Source organism: Triticum dicoccoides, chromosome 5B (assembly GCF_002162155.2).
Source record: "Triticum dicoccoides isolate Atlit2015 ecotype Zavitan chromosome 5B, WEW_v2.0, whole genome shotgun sequence".
Taxonomy (NCBI): Eukaryota; Viridiplantae; Streptophyta; class Magnoliopsida; order Poales; family Poaceae; genus Triticum; species Triticum dicoccoides.
Window position 1 is genome coordinate 490,967,933 of NC_041389.1, and position 20,721 is coordinate 490,988,653.

At 50.2% G+C, this 20,721-nt stretch overlaps 1 pseudogene; it reads left to right on the top strand.

Moving 5' to 3' along the window:
* LOC119306702 overlaps positions 1–18,747 on the top strand; it is a 45,028-nt pseudogene extending 26,281 nt beyond the window's left edge.
* The last annotated feature ends 1,974 nt before the right edge of the window (positions 18,748–20,721 follow it).

Here is a 20,721-nt window from a genome sequence, read left to right on the forward strand (position 1 = left end):
TTTCTGGGTTAGCGTCAATTCCTCGTTCTGAAACGAGAAAACCGAGTAACTTTCCGCCAGGTACTCCGAATGTGCACTTTGATGGATTAAGCTTGATATCATACCTCCTGAGATTGGCAAATGTTTCAGCGAGGTCAGTCAACAGGTCGGAACCCTTTCGTGACTTGACCACGATATCATCCATGTACGCTTCCACGTTCTGACTGATTTGGGTGAGTAAACACTTTTGAATCATCCTCATGAACGTGGCTCCGGCATTCTTGAGACCGAATGGCATGGTGACATAGCAGAAGCACCCGAATGGAGTGATGAAAGCTGTTTTGATCTCGTCGGGTCCATACAGACGGATCTGATGGTACCCGAAATAGGCGTCTAAAAAAGACAACCTCTCGCATCCCGCAGTCGAGTCGACAATTTGGTCGATGCGAGGGAGAGGAAAATGATCTTTCGGGCAGGCCCGATTGATATGTTTGAAATCGATGCACATGCGAAGTGAGTTGTCCTTCTTGGGGAGCATGACGACATTGGCGAGCCACTCGGAGTGGTATATCTCTCGGATAAACTCTGCTGCAAGGAGTCGAGCCACCTCCCCGCCAATGGCTTTTCTCTTCTGAACGGCAGACCGTCGAAGATGTTCTTTGACAGGTTTTGCTTTTGAGTTGACTCTAAGGCGATGCTCAGCCAGCCCCCTGGGAACACCCGGCATGTCAGCAGGCTTCCATGCAAAGATGTCCCAGTTCTCACGGAGGAACTGGATGAGCGCTTCTTCCTATTTAGAGTCGAGTGTTGTGGAAATATGGGTCGAAGCTGCGCTGGGGTCAGTCGGGTGAATATGAACGGGCTTCGTCTCACCAGACGACTGGAACGCTGAATCTGTGGCGGGCTTCTTGGCCCGCAACAAATCACTCGGATCTGCATTTTTCGTGTATCCCTCCAGCTGTACCACTGTTATTTGGGCATCTGCAATCTTCGAGCCTTTCTGGAAACACTCTTCTGTCTTCTTCCTGTTGCCAGTGATAGTGATCACACCTTTGGGGCCAGGCATCTTTAATTTGAGGTACACATAACATGGTCAAGCCATGAACCGTGCTTAAGCTGGCCTCCCCAAAATAGCGTGGTAAGGCTCTGGAAATCCACGACTTCAAATGCCAGCCTCTCTTTGCGGAAATGCTTCGAGTCGCCGAACACCACATCTAGAGCTATTTGGCCAAGTGACTCAGCCTTCTTTCCAGGAATGACTCCATGAAAACTCATGTTGCTGGAGCTGAGTCTGGACATCGGAATGCCCATTACCTTTAGCGTCTCCGCATACAATATATTCAGCCCACTTCCACCATCCATCAGCACTTTCGTCAATCGAGTGCCTTCGACGACTAGGTCGACCACCAAAGCTTGCCTCCCAGGGGTGGCTATATGAGTTGGGTGATCGGACTGGTCGAACGTAATGGGAGTTTGAGACCATCTCAGATAGCTTGGTGTCGCCGGGGCGACCATATTTACCTCACGGTTGATAACCTTCAATCGACTTTTGTTCTCCACATCAGCAAAAATCATCAGGGTGGAATTTACGTGAGGATACCCTCCATCACTGTCCTCCTTGTCCTCAGCCTTGTCCGACTCCTTTTCTTTGTCCTTGGGTTGTTTTCCTTGAAACTGCTGGATTAAGAGCCGGCACTGGCGAGTGGTATGTTTCGGGTAGATGAAGTTACCCTCTTCGTCTTTCTTCGTGTGGATGTGACACGGCAGATCCATCACGTCATTTCCTTCCTTATCCTTCACCTTCTTGGGGTTCCAAGATCCTTTGGGCTTCCCTTTGAATTTGCCCTGAGTCACGGCCAGAGCCTCTCCAGGAGCAGCTGGCTCGGCTTTCCGCTTCTGCTTCCGATTGGAGCTTCCTTTTTCCGACTGACTCGGCTTATACTTGCCACTCCGGAGTCTGTCCTCTTCTTCACCGTTAGCGTATTTGGTGGCAATCTCCATCATTCGACTCAGGGTCATATCCTCGGTTCGACCAAACTTCAGACTTAACTCCATGTTCTTGACACCATCCTTGAAGGCACAGACCGCTTGATGATCAGACACATTCTCCACGGTATGATGCAAAGTGATCCACCTCTGGATGTAATCTCTCAGGGTTTCATTCGACTTTTGCATGCAAACTTGCAGCTCTGTCAATTCGGCCGGTCGCTTGCAAGTTCCCTCGAACGTCCTGACGAACACTCGGGAAAGATCTTCCCAAGTGTAAATGCTGCTAGGAGCTAACTGATTGAACCACGCCCTGGCCGAACCCTCCAACATGAGTGGTAAATGCTTCATGGCCACCTCATCATTACCGCCGCCAATCTGTACCGCCACTTGGTAATCTTCCAGCCAGGTTTCAGGCTTGGACTCACCGGTGAACTTACTTACCATAGTCGCCAACCTGAAGTTGGGGGGTATCACTGCGGCTCTGATGGCCCTGCTAAAACATTCTGGACCTGAAACATGGACTCCGCTGCTAGTGGGCGCATCTCTGTCATGACCACCTCGATGAGCTCTGTTCCGATCGACCAAACCTTGTACGATGATGGATCTCGCGTCAAAGCCTGGTTCCCTGGGGTCGACCGGAGCTCTTCGCCCAACACTGAGCTGGTGCCTGTCATCTTGCTGCCGACGGGCGTAAGACCCACCCCTTGGGGGAGGAGTGGGCACGCGACGCCTATCATCACGATCAAATCGGTCATCATACTGGTCACGCCGACCTTCACGTCCCTCGCGTCGCGGAGGCGATCTTGGGCTATGAGCCGACTGAACTGTATTCGCAGCGACGGATCGACTGTGAATCCTGTTGCGTGACTGTGACACAGCTGAATTCTGATCTCCTGCGGCTCGGAGCAAATCTCTGATCTGCATCAAGCCTCTGCCAGCCTCCGACTGAGAGGGCTGAATTGACTCTGCTATGCGAGCTGCAGCTGCTAAATTCTGAATCGGGGTTCGATATACCTGAGTTGGTTGCGGAAAGAGCTGACGTCGACTGGAGTCGGGTACTCGTTGCCGCGCACGCTCATCGAGTGCTCGCTGGAGGTTCTCCAGTCGAGTGCGTTCAGCCAAGTTGGCCAAATGCGCCTCCTCCAAGGCACGAGCCTCGGGAGTGTCTCCTGCGATGGGAGTATGCAGGGCATCCATGTTCCGGCGGCGAAGATCTTCCCTTTGCTGAGAAGTGAGTGGCTCGGGTTGATATTCCTCGTGGGCCTGAGCGGGGTCGCCTCCACCGTCTAACCCGTTGGTGCGGGGGAAGCCGGGTGGGCTATGAGGCCCATTGATCATCAGGACCTCCGCCGCTGGATCACTGCTATCGCACTCGGATGCAGTCTCTACGGAGCCAGTCGGCAGATCAAACAGGCCGTAGAGAGATTCGTCGGGCTCAATTGCCGTGACTTGGGTGGTGGCCGATTGGCGAGCTACTGCGTGTCTCACCCACCGTTGAAGCCTCGACCGACCAGAGCGCTTGCGCTGGCGGGAGACAGGAAGGGAGGACGGCACAGGGGTGGACCGATATGGAGTCGACGGTTGCCGCAGCAGGACGCTGCGGACACATGCCCGAAAATGCGTCGCACCATGGACGGGGAGCGCATCGATGTCGAGTGGAGCCTCCTGGAGCCAAGCGGAGTCGTCGGCAATGAAAGTGAGCGCACCAAGACGGATCTCGCGGCCCTCGACCAGAACTCCGCCAGAAACCATGATGAAGGCAATCGGAAAAATTGCAACTTCTCCAAAAAGTCACTAAGACACCTGCCCCAAGGTGGGCGCCAACTATCGTGGTTCTAAGTCTGACAGTAGAATGGGGGGTAGATATGGAGAGGCAAGATCCTAGCTATGGAGTAGTTGTATACGCAAAGGATTTACGAGTTCAGGCCCTTCTCGGAGGAAGTAACAGCCCTACGTCTCGGAGCCCGGAGGCGGTCGACTGGATTATGTGCGTATGAGTTACAGGGGTGCGAACCCTTTACACTGAGGAGGGGGTGGCTTATATAGAGTTCGCCAGACCCCTCCGGCCCTCAGTTATGCAGGGTTTAAAGTACATTAAGACAGGGGGTTACTGGTAACGCCCACATAAAGTGCCATGAAGACTATTAAAGCTACTTAATGACAGGCCGTTGCGTGCTGAGTGACTTTAGGTCTCCTGGCCGTCGAGTGGTTAGCTTCATGGTCGAGTGACTATCTTCCTCGTCGAGTGTCCTTGAGTTTGTCGAGTGGAGTCCTTCTTGGTCGACTGGGAGGTAGCTTCTTCTAAAGATGTCCTTGGGTAGGGTATTTTAGACAGGTTCATGACCCTACCCTAGGTACATGACTTCATCACTGGATCAATAAGTTAGTCCCAAAAATAATATAAAAAGTTGCCAAAAAGTATATCAAAGTGAATAATATTGGCATGGAACAATCAAAAATTATAGATACGAAACTGCGGGCAGTCAATCTGTGGGAGTTCGTCCCAACCGAACACCGGACGCTCCAGAAGCTCGACAACATGACGCACAAAGGGGCATGGAAGGTGCTGTTCAAGGCCTTCGAAGTACCTCCTCCCACATCCGAGGACCGCGGGCTTCACGCCGCACGGGCTCCTAGGCCGGTTAGTTCTCAGACTACCACCGGACCCAGTTCTTCCCAATATATTCATGGGAATGCTTTAAGTAGTTATGCATATTTGCTTCAGGACTATGTGGAGACAGCGGAGCAGGTCTACTGTCCGGCTCCGCTGCCAGAAGGCCCAACAGATGCTCTCCTGACGGAGATGCTGGTCCCGGCACCGTACAAGGTGCCGGAGAAGAAGGCCGAGAAGAAGGCTCCGGGGACCCGAAAGGGTCTCCGGCGTAAGGTTGTGCCAGAAGCCTCGTCCGAAGACGACGAGGCGGACTCCTCCCACGAAGGGAAGGAGGAAGAAGAAGAAGACGCCCCATCCGAAAAGGATGAGGGGCCCGAGGAGGCGGACCAGGGGGGCGGAAAAGGCCCTCGGCGCAAGGCCGTCATACCCCTGTCATCTGATGACGACGAGACAGATTCCTCCCGCAAAGGCAGGGGGAATCAAGAAGAAATTCCTCCTCCTCGCACTGGGGAGGGGAAGAAGAGAAAAGCCGCCCCGGAGGGGGAGGCTGGGGCGTCCAAGAAGGGGAAGATGTCCCTTTCGGACTACTCCGCCACAGCCGCTCATAGTGAGGAGGGGTGGCTGCCCAGGGGGAAGCCCCCAGTGCGATCGTAAGTGTTCGCATTCTATCATGATTTGACTTCATAGTTTTTGTATTTATAATGCCGAACATATGTGCAGTCCAGCCAGGGATCACCCTGAAGTATCTTCCTCCGGGTCCCTGAGTGATTCGGAGATCAATTCGCTTCCGACAGCCACTACTCCTCAACCCGCGGACGACACGGAGGTGTTGTCCCGAAGGCTCCCAGAGCGGGGGGAGGTGACTCTGGAGGTGCCCCGAGGCGGGGTCCCAGACGTCGGACACGCGGGGTTCAAGATCCCGCGGATCATGTCGACGAGAGCCAAGGCCAACCGGGCTCTCAGCCAAACACAATTCCGGAACCTTCGATGGTTCCGGACTCAGGCGGACGACCCCTCGTTAGGGAGGGCGAGCCGTCTATGTTGCGGACTTACGCTGCGCATGGGGCACCGGATTGTCTGCTGGAAGCGCTTCGCGGTGCTTCCATGGATGAAGAGCACCGTACTCTTATGAGTACGGTGATTCGGAAGGTTTCGTCCGCCAAAAGCGGACTAACCGAAGCTTGCACCAGCCTCCTAACAGGCTTTGACGTAAGTAATAAATATCTGCAAAATTACCACCCGATAGGTAGTAGCCCCTGATACTCTGTTTGGTGTTTGGAAAGAAAAGCCAAACGGAGGGTCAATTATAATTCGCAGGAGTCTAATGAGAAGTATTGTTGTAAATAAGCAGCCTGTGCTGCTTGCTGCTGCTGCTCGTACTGCCGAGGTTGCTGAACTAAAACGGGACCTGGAGCAGGCGCAGGGAGAGCTCGACCTCACGAAGAGGCAGCTCGAAGAGAACAAGGGTAAGTTATTCCCTCTCTTATGCATTCGAGGATACTCAAAATTTGTGAGCCTAACACCTAAGTGTCGTGACTGTGTAACAGGGGCCACCATCGAAGTGGCGTCCCTAAAGAAGCCGATGTCCGAGGCCGAAGACAAGGCGACCTCGGAATGTAAGGAGCGCGAAAAGCAAAGTGCCAGAGTGGGCGAGGTGCAACATGAGCTCCGGGACCTCGGCAAGAAGTGCGAGTCCGTGGAGCATGAGCTGAAGGTGAAAGAGGCCGAGCTTGCGAAGGCCCTTGTAAATTTGAAAGACGCCAAGGCCGAAGCCGGGAAAGCACAGCAGGAGATCCAAGAGGCCAAAAATATAGCAACGGGTAAGAAGCTTTTCATGCAAAGCAAACATGTGGAGGAGGCGTTTCTTTTACTTACTAGAATTCGGAGCTCTCCAGAGGCATTTGCAGATCTGCCACGCGGCGTATTAGACGCTGCGGAGTTCTACCGTGCCCAGGAGGGGAGCTAACGGAGAAGCTGTTCTGGTCCCAGTATGATGGGGCCGAACATCCGATGCCTCTGAGTGACCAACTGAAGCAGTTGGTCGAACTCCACAGGGCGGCCGAGCTGGCTATGAAGGGCTTCATAGTTCGGATGTGGCCGGGTGAGCTCTTGCCTAGTAGCTACTTTGGCCTGATCAAGCGGATGGTGGATGCCTGTCCGCGGCTTGAGGTGATCAAGAGATCCGTTTGCATCGAAGGTGCCCGCCGGGCCTTTGCCCGCGTCAAGGTGCATTGGGGCAAGCTGGATGCGGAGAAGCTGGTCAAGGACGGGCCGCCAGAGGGCAAGGCGCATCGCCATCCCGAGATGTACTATGATGGCGTGATGAAGGGTGCTCATGTCGTCACCGATGAGTGTACCAAGGACGCCATTTTAGAGTGAATTCACTTCTGTCATGTTTGTAATATAAAGACGAAGTTACTTGCACTATGTAGCACTTTTGTTATTTAAAATATTACCTTCTGTGCGGCTGCTTATAAAATTCTGAAAGTAGGCCAGTCGTCGACTTCCTCCCCCACGTAACTAATACTGGGGTGTTCGTGAAAAACCAAGACACTGTTTATCCAAATGCTTGGTCCCTTAAGGAGGTATCCGGCGCAGCGAACAAGGCAATCAGACTATGCAGCCTTATAACTTTCACTTAGCCATAGAAGTCTACAATTTTAAATTTTGGCGAAGCCCCTAGAATCCGGAAGGCCGAATCGGGGCGCTATACACGCCTAGATCGGACTAAGCCGATTTATCGCCTAAAGCGGAAAATCTTTAAGGATTTTAAGACCTCTCGAACAGCGACCAGCTCTCGCCACATCATGCCGGTCAGTTTTCGGCTTTCTCTACTAAGGTGCTTGTCCGAAAGAACCGGAACACAATCGCAGTAGTTCTCCCTGCGCTACCTTAGCCGATATAACGGAATGTAAGGCACCAAAACAAGGGAGCCGGGCTATCCCAACTGTAGACCCAAGACATGATTCAGAGCTGATGCATATAGTGATATAAGTTCGGGGTGCCGCACTGTTGAAAGTGTTCGGACTTTATTTGCCATATTGCGGGGCGCCATGAGAAGCCCCTGGCAAACTGACCGTACCAAGGTGTACGGATGCAATACCCAATAAACATTTATAAGAGAAGACAATGCTCAAATAAGGATGATAAGCTAACGCTATATATAATCTCCCATTGACGAAAAATATGTTTAAGCGTATGTTTACAATGGATGCATTAAGCAGGGAGAAAAATAAGACTATTTGACATGTCCTATCCAGGGGCAGGCTGTGTACAGATAGATAAAGCAGGTATAATGATCGTAAATAGATTCCACCTGGGTGTTTTTCCTTCGGTGCACACCGTCTGTTGCCTCCTTGGATGTCTCTCCCATATGAGTCCGGAAATTCGGCTCTTCTGAGGATGCTGCACTAATGCGGTGTCCTGAAATGTAAGAGGAAAAGAGTATGAAGGTATTTGGCGGTTACCCGCACTATTGCTGAGTCATTGATGCGCCTCCGCCTATGCCCATGGTATCTTGAGTACGTAGTTGTGTACGCGTGGTACGAATGCTGCTTTGAAGGGGCTTGAGCGGAGGCCGGACTGCTAATCACGCTCTTGATGATCCTGTTACGGGGTGCTCCGGACTCGCTTGACTGTGCTCGAAGTTGTCGCCGGATTGGTTTGTCGGAGTAGGCCGCATTGTACTTCTGCCGCGAGGGCTGCCGTATGCTCTTCTGTTCGAAGGGAGCGGTCCATATTTCCATTGACAGTGATGACCCCACGCGGTCCTAGCATCTTGATCTTGAGGTATGCGTAATGTGGTACCACGTTGAATCTAGCGAATGCGGTTCGTCCGAGCAGTGCGTGGTAACCACTACGGAAAGGGATGATATCAAAGATTAACTCTTCGCTCCGGAAGTTATCCGGGGATCCAAAGACCACTTCCAACGTTATAGAGCTCGTACAGTGGGCCTCTACTCCGGGAATTACACCTTTAAAGGTAGTTTTGGTGGGCATGATCCTTGAAGGATCGATGCCCATCTTGCGCACTGTGTCCTGATAAAGCAGGTTCAGACTACTGCCGCCGTCCATAAGGACACGCGTGAGGTGGAATCCGTTGATGATTGGGTCTAAGACCAATGCGGCTGAGCCACCATGACGGATGCTAGTAGGATGATCCCTACGATCAAAGGTGATCGGACAAGCTGACCATGGGTTGAATTTGGGGGCTACTGGCTCCATCGCATAGACGTCCGTAGTGCTCGCTTCCGTTCCCGCTTGGGGATGTGAGTGGCGTAGATCTTATTGACCGTTTTCACCTGGGGGGGGGAATTTCTTTTGTCCCCCCGTATTCGGACGCCGGGGCTCCTCATCATCATCGTTGTGCAGCCACTTATCCTTGTTTTCGGCGTTTATCTTGCCGGCCTGTTTGAACACCCAGCAGTCTCTATTGGTGTGGTTGGCTGGCTTGTCCGGGGTGCCATGAATTTGGCACGAGCGCTCCCGTATGCGGTCCAGGCTGGACGGTCACTGATTATTTCTTTTGAACGGATTTTCCGCTGACCGAACTTAGATCCGCTGAATCCGGTGTTGACCGCCGTGTCTTCAGTGTTGTCGCCGTTGTTCCATCTCTTATGCCTGTTACGCCGTGGCTTACCGTTAGCATCGCGGCCGTCCAAAGTGTCGGAATGTGGCGTGGTGCCGCTGCGAGCCAGCCAGCTATCCTCACCCGCACAAAAGCGGGTCATTAGGGTTGTGAGAGCTGCCATAGACTTGGGTTTTTCCTGGCCGAGGTGTCGAGCGAGCCACTCGTCACGGATATTATGCTTGAAAGCCGCCAGGGCTTCAGCGTCCGGACAGTCGACTATTTGGTTCTTTTTAGTAAGGAACCGAGTCCAGAATTTCCGGGCTGACTCTCCGGGCTGTTGAGTAATGTGGCTCAGGTCGTCAGTGTCTGGTGGTCGCACATATGTGCCCTGGAAGTTATCAAGGAATGTGTCTTACAGGTTTTCCCAACTGCCAATGGAATTTGCTGGCAGACTGTTTAACTAGTGCCGGGCTGGTCCTTTGAGCTTAAGGGGAAGATATTTGATGGCGTGCAGATCATCTCCGCGGGCCATGTGAATGTGGAGAAGAAAATCTTCGATCCATACTGCGGGGTCTGTTGTGCCATCGTATGATTCGATGTTTACGGATTTGAACCCTTCTGGGAATTCATGATCCATCACTTCATCGGTGAAGCAGAGGGGGTGTGCGGCGCCTCTTTGCCGGGCTATGTGGCTACGCAGGTCGGATTGGTCTTGGTTGCTGTGTTCGGCCCGGCCGGACTTGTTGATGATGTATCCGGCGCGACGGTCATCGTTGCGCCCTGGGGCGCGCCCCCGCGATCCGTAGATCGATCTTGGCTGTCCTGCTTTGTTTTCCAGAATATCTTGCAGGTCTTGCCGGTTGCCCTGGGCCGTAGTGTATAGGCGTGGGGGTGCGGGCTTGTATCCGGGCTGATATCCCGTTTTATCCCGGCCACGGGGTGGCCGGTCAGCCGTTTGGCGTTCGAGTCCATATTCCTCGGCAACCAGGACTTCAGTCCATCTATCTGTGAGCAGATCTTGATCGGCTTGGAGTTGCTGCTGCTTCTTCTTCAGGCTCCTCGCAGTGGCTATAAGCCTACGCTTGAAGCGCTCCTGCTCTATGGGATCCTCAGGCACGCCGAATTCGTCGTCGCCGAGGCTAATCTCGTCTTCGGAGGGGGGCATGTAGTTGTCCTCCTCCGGGTATGCGTCCGCCGCCTATTCTTCTGGGCTGACCTGCTCATCTTCCCGTTCGGCCTGCTCGAAGGCGGGCTGGTCAGGGTCATATTCTTCTTCGGCGCCATCTGGATTATTTTCGTCTCTGGGGCCGGTATTGCTGTGGCGGGGCTTGGAGCGGCGCCGACGACGCTCATGCTTTGCTTTTCTTCCCGAGGGATTATCCTCCGTTGCCTCATCGCCATTGGTTTCCTTCGGAGTGTCCACCATATATATATCGTATGAAGAGGTGGCCGTCCACCGCCCTGTGAGCGGTGGCTCCTGTAATGCTCCTACATCGTCGTCCATACCGTCGATGTCTTCGGAGTCGAAGTCAAGCACGTTGGTTAGATCATCGATCGTGGCAATGAAGTGGGTGGTGGGTGGGCAACGAATTCCATCGTCGTCTGCTTCCCACTCAAGACGGACATAGTTTGACCCAGAGTCTCCTGACAAAGAGAGAGACTTCAATAAGTTTAGCATGTCGCCAAAGGGCAAGTGCTGAAAGACGTCCGCCGCGGTGAACTCCATCACCGGAGCCCAACCAGGTTCAGCGGGCTCAAGGACGCGCGGATTGGAACCTACAACCGGATATGAATCCGGGGGTCCGGAGTCACAGGCTCCCTCAGAAGTGAGGCCTGTGTTCAGCTCCATCGCCGATGAGGGTACGGCCTGGGGGCGGGGTCCAGCCCTCCGTCCTTAGGCAACGCAACCTGCCCCGGATTTAGATCCGGGGCTTCTGCCGGGGTGATATCCCGAGCATCGTCTGAAGCAGGTCTAAGCCGTGCTCATCGTGATTGTTCGACGATCCTGGTGCTGGCCCAAATCCGTCGAAGATCATGTCTCCGCGAATATCCGCTGTGTATTTCAAGTTTCCGAACCTGACCTGGTGGCCGGGGGCATAGCTATCAATCTGCTCCAGGTGGCCAAGCGAATTGGCCCGTAGTGCGAAGTCGCCGAACACAAAGATCTGTCCGGGGAGGAAAGTCTCGCCCTGGACAACGTCGTTGATGATGATTGAAGTAGCCATCGAGCCTGATAGCGACGACACAGAGGAACTCTCAATGAAAGCACCAATGTCGGTGTCAAAACCGGCGGATCTCAGGTAGGGGGTCCCGATCTGTGCGTCAAGGCTGATGGTAACAGGAAGCAAGGGACACAAATGTTTACCCAGGTTCGGGCCCTCTCGATGGAGGTAAAACCCTACTTCCTGCTTGATTAATATTGATGATATGGGTAGTACAAGAGTAGATCTACCACGAGATCATAGAGGCTAAACCCTAAGAGCTAGCCTATGATGGTATGGTTGTAATTGTGATCGGCCTTCTAAGGACCAACCTCTCCGATTAATATAGACACCGGAGAGGGCTAGGATTTACATGGAGTCGGTTACAAGAAAGGAAACATAATACCCGGATCGCCAAGCTTGCCTTCCACGCAAAGGAGAGTCCCATCCGGACACGGGCCGAAGTCTTGAGTCTTGTATCTTCATGCTTCAATAGTCCGGACGTTGTACATAGTCCGGCTGTCCGGATACCCCCTAATCCAGGACTCCCTCAATATGTTCATCAAGAGGTTCCGGCAACGGCTGAACAATGGATTCTAGGGTCTAGCTTCCACATGGATGTACCTTGGCCTAGGTCTTCTTCTTTTTTTTCCAAGTGTCCACTTGATAGAATTTTTTGTAGAAATCAACATGAGTAGGAGTTGGTACTTAGCACATAATGACCTGTTTTGTCCTTTACTTTCCCAAATGCTATATAACTGGCGTCATTTCTATATCATTTGAAGCGAGCTCAGCTTGTGCCGTTGGATGTGGCGGCACCAATCTTGATATTTGTATAGCGTTCGATCACCCCTCACAAATCACACCCTGAGTGTTCACTCCCTACTACCCCGCACGCGAACGCCGCTCGTTCTTAGTCGAGCGAAAAGGTGACAATCCGACTAACTAGTCATCAGCTGCTACCACTTAATGAAAAGATATACTGGAAATTCGGGATCATACAGAGCCAATCTACACCTTGGGACACTATGTCTTTTGTTGCCTAAATGGAATACTTTCTCCTAGGGTTAAAAATTTCAACGAAAGTTCAGTGAAATTTTTGAAATTTCGCATATTTCATTCGGGTCCAAAATAATTTTAACACTGAAATTTCAAGAAAGATTCAAAATAAATTTAAATTTGATTAGGATTCATTAAGATTTAGTGAAATTTGAAATCTTAAAATCTGAAATAATTTATGAAACATGTGAATTTCAAAATTTTGCATATTTCGATGAGGTCCGAAATTATTTTGTTTCCGAAACTAATAACATGCTAGCTTTTCCTGCCTCTTTAGCATTGCTTTTCACTCCCAACATTTCTATAGTGCTAACTCCACAATCCACATGCCAAATTATTTTCTATAGATCTTCCTTTTGTATGCTTATTTTCCAAGTTTCCTTTCACATGACCGGTGTGGTTGGTACCTCGTCTCAGGCTCTTAGCTAGATGCGGAGCCTACGACAATCTGCCAAGACAAGGCCGCCGCCTCACAGGCCCGTGGAGATGTGGTGTCCATGAAACCACGTCGTCTAGTCCCTCCATGCGCCCCGTCTTCGGGTCAAGTTGACTTCCTTGACCCAGACCTCCAGTGAACATGATGCGGGTGGCGTCATGGCGGGGCGTTGTCCTTCTTGAGCGGGAGACAAGTACCTCAGTGTGGCATCTTTTTCCTAGGCGCAGACGATTGTGTGTCATTGTCCTGCAATGTACTTCGGGTTGATGGCGTCCTGGGCAACACCTCGCCCTCGTCGAATTTCATGTCGATGGCGAAGTAGACAGTAGAAAGCGTCGTTGGCAATGGCATCGATGTTACCATAGCAACGGGTGTTGATGATGTCGCCTACGTGTTGGGTACGGATGATGCAAAGTAGTCGGATCCCTGAAATTTTGCATCTGAAACTTGCAATTTTCTCGGTCGCTCGTATCAAGTCCAGCGTTGAAACTTTAAGCGACTTTGTTTGTCAGACGCAAATACTAAAGTTGTGTTCTTGTCTGTCGCTCGTACTAAGTTTCAAAAGTTAAAACTTAACATAAGTCTTAAAAACTCATCAAATCATATTTGAAATGAATATTTGAAAGCCTATGTGATGAGAGACACGAATATGAAAACATAACTTAATTTAAACTTTTTATTCAAAAGATATGAAAGATTAAAAATCGGAAGTAGAAAGAAAAAGCATGCGCGAGGGGCTCAGTCCCCCCAAACCTGCGTGTCACAAATCCTCTCCCCTTGTTCTTCAACTTCATTGACTTCGGCTTCTATTAAGCTGGACGTGAGCGACGCCACGTCATCATCTCCGGGCGAGCAGAACATGGACTTCATCATGACAGGCCTTACGGTGTTGTCTCTCCGAGTGTGGCCGTCGTGTTTGATGGTGAGCTGCACCGGGCAGTGGTTCTGTGTCGACCTCATCTATAGTGGCATCCGGAGCAACAAAGGGTTAAAAATGAGTTTCGCGTTGTCGTGTTCAGCAGCACCAACTTGACGAGACATACGGCGGGTGACACCACAGTGCTGGTTTGAAGACGTGGTGAGCTTCACATCTTAGTCCTCCACACTGCTGGCTTGACGACGTAAAGAGCAGGTGGCGTCATGGCGATGAGATATGCGTCCTCGTTCGCCATGGTGCCGTGCCGTCTTGATGAGTGGACAAAGGGCGTGACGGCGAGCTCCGAGTTTTCGTCTCCAGTGGCGTCCATCTGGCGCGACGAAGTAAAGGGCGGGCCATGTGATGACGTGCTCCATGTCATCGCCCTCTAGGGCTCTGGCTTGACGACATACAAGGTAGGTGGTGCCATAGCAAGTGAGCTCCTCGTCCTTCATGGTGTCGGCTTGACGACGTGGATGGCGGACGGCAGCGTGGTGGTGAGCACCGCGTCCTCGTCTTCAGCGGGGTCTGGCCGGCGCGACGAAGTGAATGGCAGGCTGCGTGACGGTGAGCCCCCTGATCGTTGTCCTGCAAACAAATTAAAGACGATTGATCTTATCCCAACGCGTAGACGTTACTTAGCCAAGAGGATCGGAAACAATTTAACAAGTTTTATCTTGTGCGCTAGCTAAAATATCTCGCTCAATCGTATATCTTGCAAAACTAAGCAAAATATAGAATCATACTGTGTCATCTCACATGCCTGACTGGCTGTACGTGGATCTTCATGGAAATTGCGATGCCGCCTAAACAAGACACCTCCATGTGCTTATATCTCGGAGGTTCAGCCATTTTATTTAATTTTAGCTGGTTAATATACGGGTATTTGGGTATGTATACGCGTGCTGGCTGGCCAGCACGCGGGTACTCATACATATACTGCCAGGTACCTTGCCTGCATGTTACAGATGTAGACTTGGCATTCAAAATAGTAGATGTATGCATGGTTAATTTTTTTAATGAAATTTCAGTGAAAATTTTGAAATTACGCATATTTCAGGGGGCGTGCTACACATCAGCGGCTGATCTTTTTAAATGATCAGCCAGGCCGTGAGCCGTCAGATCTGCCGCATCGACCGACCGAGCGCGCCTCCACCATTGCAACACGGGTCTTGTTATAGAATTATTCTGCAACACGGGTCTTGTAGCACGATTTTTTTGCAACAACTATTTTGTTGCAAACAACGTTTTTGCAACTAAGGTTTTGTTGTAATTTTTTTTTTCAAATGAGGTCTTTTTGCTGATATTTTCGCGAGGTTTTGTTGTAAAACATAAACCCGTCGTAGACCACTGCAACACCGCATATGTTTCAGAAGCATAGCCCATGTTGCATGAAAATGGTATGTAGGCCCTCACTTGATGCGTGTCATCCAGGGAAGGTGGCGGACGCGGCTGCTGCGATCCGCCGGTTGATAGTAAGCGTTTCCTTATTTCAGTCAGGTCCGAAATATTTTTAACACTGAAATTTCAAAAAAGATTCAAAATAAATTTAAATTGGATTAGGATTATTAAGATTAAGTGAAATTTGAAATGTGTGAATTCCGAAATTTTGCATATTTTGATGTTGTCTGAAATTATTTTGTTTCCGAAACTCAAAACCTTGTATGTACGTGTAGAATATTAGCCAGCATGCATGTGTAAAGCTATACCCCAGACCATGTAGTGCAAGCAAATATATGTTTTTGATAGTTGATCTTCACTGATTCTAATTCTCTTAATATGCGCCTTTCACCTCAGTAAGTGTGCCATGTCAACATCTGCTAATACTATTTTGCAACCCATGCATACTCTTTATTTACACATAGTAACTCTTGATTTGGATCATTTTCTTCATACATAATACTTCTAAAATTAATCTTTAAAATTTCGCCGTGATCAAATTAAACCACCTAGTATCAGTTAAAGTTAATCCTTAATCCAAGGATTGACTAGTGCATGTGCATACACGCGCGTACGTGTACCTATCAAGTATAGGCGTGCACAATCTGCACTTAAGAAAAACCATTCATATCAGAACTTAAATTTTTCTGATTAGCACAAAGCACAAAACACATCAAACAGCCACGCACCTAGCGATCTTCGACCCTCGTTCCAGTCTCTCGACCCCATCGAATCCGGAAAATTAACTAGGATCATATCACCCGTAATGCATCATGAATCTGATTAACCCTATCATCATCATACAAACAAACAAAATGAGACCCAAGAATGCTATAGCTACATCCCGCCGAACGCTTTTAGGCTTGCCGCCGGCGGCAATCGCCAAGGCCGCGTCTCCGTCGCCCTCCTTATCCTCAGTGGTCTCTAGTGGTAGTGGTTCGGGCTCGATTTGCAGGAAGCACCTGCAGATGGGGCACCTGTCAATCTTCTTGAGCGCGAGCTTCAAGCACGCACCATGGAAGACGTGGGGCCTAGAGCACCCCGGCCACGCAGCAAGATCGTCTCCCTCGAGCAGGTGCAAACAGACGGGGCAATCCAGCCCAGCTGCTTCGCTCTCCGCGATGCGCCGCATCGGCGCCGTTTCGGGCAGGCGGTACTCCATTCCGCCATGGCACTGGCACTCGGGCCACGGCTCCTTCGACATGCCATCTGCCACCGCGAACACGCTCTCCCTGCGCTCCGGGGTGTCGTCAGCCTCCGGGAAGCTAAACGCGTCAAAGCGCACCTCGACTCCGGCTCGCCGCCCAAGGCGGTGCTTCATCTCGGGCAACAAGATCAAGTCCGACCATAGGTCCCGGAGCCTTTCACGGAGGTGGCCGGGGTATACCATCGCGGACAGCGACGCGCCGACCAACCGCAGAGCCCTCGCAGTGTTGCGGGCAGGCGGAACGACGAACCGAATCGTGTGCCCCTCCGTGTCTCCCCGCACTAGCTGCTCGCCTCCGTCCGACGGCGTCGAGAAGAGGGTGTGGCGGTAGACCACCACGATCTTCATGCCATCTCCTTTTTCTTGGCTCTTCTGCGTGAAAGTGGTCATAATGGCTGCAGTATTTAACTCCTCGTAGGTTCCGTCATCGTCATCATCAGAACTCAGCGTCTCTTCTTCTCCATCTTCATCTTCGTCCACCTCCTCTTCAACCTCTTCCTCCACCTTCGGCGTAGCAGGAGGGTAACACTTAAGCTGGATGACGCTCGGTCCGTCCATGGAATACGCTTGTTATCTTGATATTCTCCGCCTGTAATCCTCGATGGTGAACAATAGCTCTCGCCCGTCCGTCAATGGATCGCCTGCTTTGGTAGTGCGTTCGTGCAAGCATATGCTCCTGAGCTTATATGGGCGATGATTCGTCTGCCGATTCCGGATTGCGCTCTCAGAGGAAGAGTAACTCCTCAGTTGTACTCGGACTCCAGCAAAAATAGATTCCAGATTCCCCTATCTTAATTCGGACTAAATCTCTGACCCATCCCGATGAGGATTCGGACTCTCTCGGAGCCGCCCGCGATCATCCACGTAGTCACGTACGGATCGAGGCCTACGGGTCATGCACGTACGCACTCGTGCCAATGTTGGAGTCCTTGTGCACCACCCTTTTCTTTTCTCCCGGAAAAGAAACCACTTGTGTCGCACCGTGTCTTCGATGTTGCCATCACAAGTTTCACACGATGGACACCATGAGAAAAGGCCGCTGAAACACCCACCCATGCACGCATCCATCGCGTGGTAGGTTCTGCGTTTGAACGGATGAGAAGGATTAGAAGAAGCTGCAGCAGAGAAGACAATTATTTAACCTTTGTGATTTAACTAAGTGAGAAGCACACGGATCGGCGAGCGGCGAACTCTCCGGTGAGCGCGTACCTTTACAATCTGTCATGAAGCACGAGGAAACTGCCAAGAACAAAAGCCACTCGCTTTGGTTTGGTTTCCTTCGGGCATTCCGGCAAACCATCATCAGCTCAGCTGCTACCACTTAGTTAAAAGAGATATTGGAAACTCGGGATCGTGTAGAGCCAATCTACACCTTGGGCATGTGTCTGTGACGCCTATAGTCGGAATACTTTCTCCATTCCATTCCCCATTGCTAGCTTTTCATGCCTCTTTAGCTTTGTTTTCCACTCCCAACATTCCCATAGTGCTAACTCCACATGCCAAATTATTTTCTATAGATCTACCTTTCATATGCTTATTTCCCAAGTTTCCTTTCATATGCTTTAGGCACTAGAAAAGGTTGATCGTGACATGAGCAAAGTTTTGCACACACTTGGATGCCCAGTTCCTGACTATAAATATACCCTTGGAGCATCAGGAGAAGGCCCATGAACCTAAAACATCTTGCCTCATCTTAGTGATCTTCTCATGCCAAGCGCTGTGCCACCACATTCCCTACTTGTTATCCTTGGCTGGCGGTTTAACCACCTCTGAAGATCAAAGATGAAGATCGCCTAAGCAACGGAGCTCCTGAAGGCTGTCACGATGTGCAAGAGCAAGACCAGCATCCTGGCGGCCAGGCTCCTCATCCAAGCCTCGCTCCGCCGTAGTAGCGCCACCATCGGCGCCTTCTCCCACAGGATCCACATACTCTCAGCTGCCGCCGACCGGAAGAAGAGCGCCATGATGGAATGTCACAAGACACTCGTGATGCGAAATGTCGAGAAGACACTCGTGATGCATTGTTTGATCAAGAGAATGATGGTGACAGTGGCTGCACTGACTGGACACTGCACCCCATCTTCAACGGCGATGACACCAACTTTTGTTACACCGACGAGTGTGATGTTGATGGTGAGGTCGAAGGTAATGAAGATGATGACGATGTGCTACTCGATGTGTGTGATGAAGACGACAACGATGAACCACCGGTCATGGATGTAATTAGGAACAACCGAGAGGCTGAAGGTTTGGAGTTCAACATTGAGAACGAGATCGATCAGGCGGCCGATATGTTCATCACTAGGTTTCGGAAGCGGATGAATCAGAGCTTCTAGTGATTTTGTGTGTCAATGTCTACCTGCTTGCATGGCCAAGCCTGAAGCTTATACGGACTGCTAGTAGAGTTACAATAGATGATGGGTGTGAGACTGATACACTATATCTAGGTAGGGAGAAAAGAACATGGACATATGTTGGCCGTGTGAGAGTAGAATAATTCTTTTTTAGGCGCCTACAAATGAGTTTTCTTTGGGAGAAATAGCAACGTGGTAGTAAAACAGTACTACCAGTTAAAACAGATATTTAACAAATTAGTTTTTTTCGGAAAGGGGTTTTACCCCAGCCTCTAGATCAGAAAGATGCATACGGCTCATATTATTAATAAAAATATCCAGCAACAAGTCTCCAAGTCTCGAAGTATTAAATAAACAAACGCTCATAAGAGCTAAACAGAAAGCCATAACCGGCTGGCAAATAAAAATAGGAGCACTAGATGCCTATCCTATTACATGACCGCCATCCAAACCGGTTGAAAATATCCCGAGCTACCATCTCCCATTGGGTAGACGCAGTAACCAAACGCTTCCTGGCCTCCGTCGGAGTGAGTAGCGACCATATACTGATCAACGCTGTGGCCCTGAAGATAACCTGCAAAAAGTGAACGTTCGTTGATCAGTTAAAAACCAAATCATTTCTGCAGTTCCAGACTGCCCATAATAAAGCACAAACGCCAACACGAATGTGCCTCGCTGTATCGGAGTCAACCCCATCAAACCACGTTCCAAATAACATGTTGATGGAAGTAGGCGGATTAATATTAAAAGCAATATGAATCGACCGCCATAGAATCTTAGCCAGCGGACAATCAAGAAAGAGGTGTTTGATAGTTTCGTTATGGTCACAAAAACTACATCTAACAGAACCCACCCAATTGCGTTTTGCCAGATTATCATTAGTCAAAATAACTTGTTTATGCACGAACCACATAAACACTTTGATTCGCAAAGGTACCTTTACTTTCCAAACGTGCCTCGAGGAAGGAATGATGCTAGAGTTTATGACGTCCTGATACATGGATTTGACCGAGAACACGCCATTCTTAGTTAGTTTCCAATACAACTGATCTGGTTGCTGAGACAGCTGGACACCATCAAACGTCTTACAAGATGAAGCCAGGCCTCCCAACGATTTCCAACTAGCGTCCTCCAAAAATTAATATTGAGGGGAGTGGATTGTAGAATGGTTGCAACGTAAGCTTCTCTACGTTGAACAACGTTGTACAAAGTAGGATATTGAAGTGCAAGGGGAGTCTCCTCAAGCCACGTATCCTCCCAGAACCTCGTATTAGCTCCATTTCCGACTAAAAACCTTGTCCTGTTGAAAAAGAGTGGCTTGACTCTCATCAAGCCTTTCCAAAATGGTGAGTCAGTCGGCCTCACTGTCACCTGGGCCAAGGTTTAAAATGAATATACTTATTTCGCAAAATCTGAGCCCAAGTAGCCTCCGTCTCGGACGAAAGTTTAAACAGCCACTTACTAAGGAGACATCTATTTTTGACATCCAGATTTTCAATACCTAGATCCCCTTGGTCCTTCGGCCTAGAGATTATATCCCATTTAGCAAGCCTATACTTTCGTTTAAGCTCATCACTCTGCCAAAAGAAACGAGATCGATAGAAGTCTAGCCTCTTCCTGACACCCACCGGGACCTCGAAAAAGGATAGGAGAAACACATGCATACTGGTGAGGACCGAATTAATCAAAATTAATCGCCCTCCATATGACATGAGCTTCCCTTTCCAACAGCCCGGTTTCTTCTCAAAACGATCCTCGATGCATTTCCACTCTTTGTTAGCCAGCTTACGATGATGAATGGGTATACCTAAATACGTGAACGGTAACGTGCCCAATTCACATCCGAACAATTGTTTATATGCCTCCTGGTCATCATTAGCTCTTCCAAAACAGAACAATTCGCTCTTGTGGAAGTTAATTTTGAGCCCGGACAATTGTTCAAATAAGCATAACACA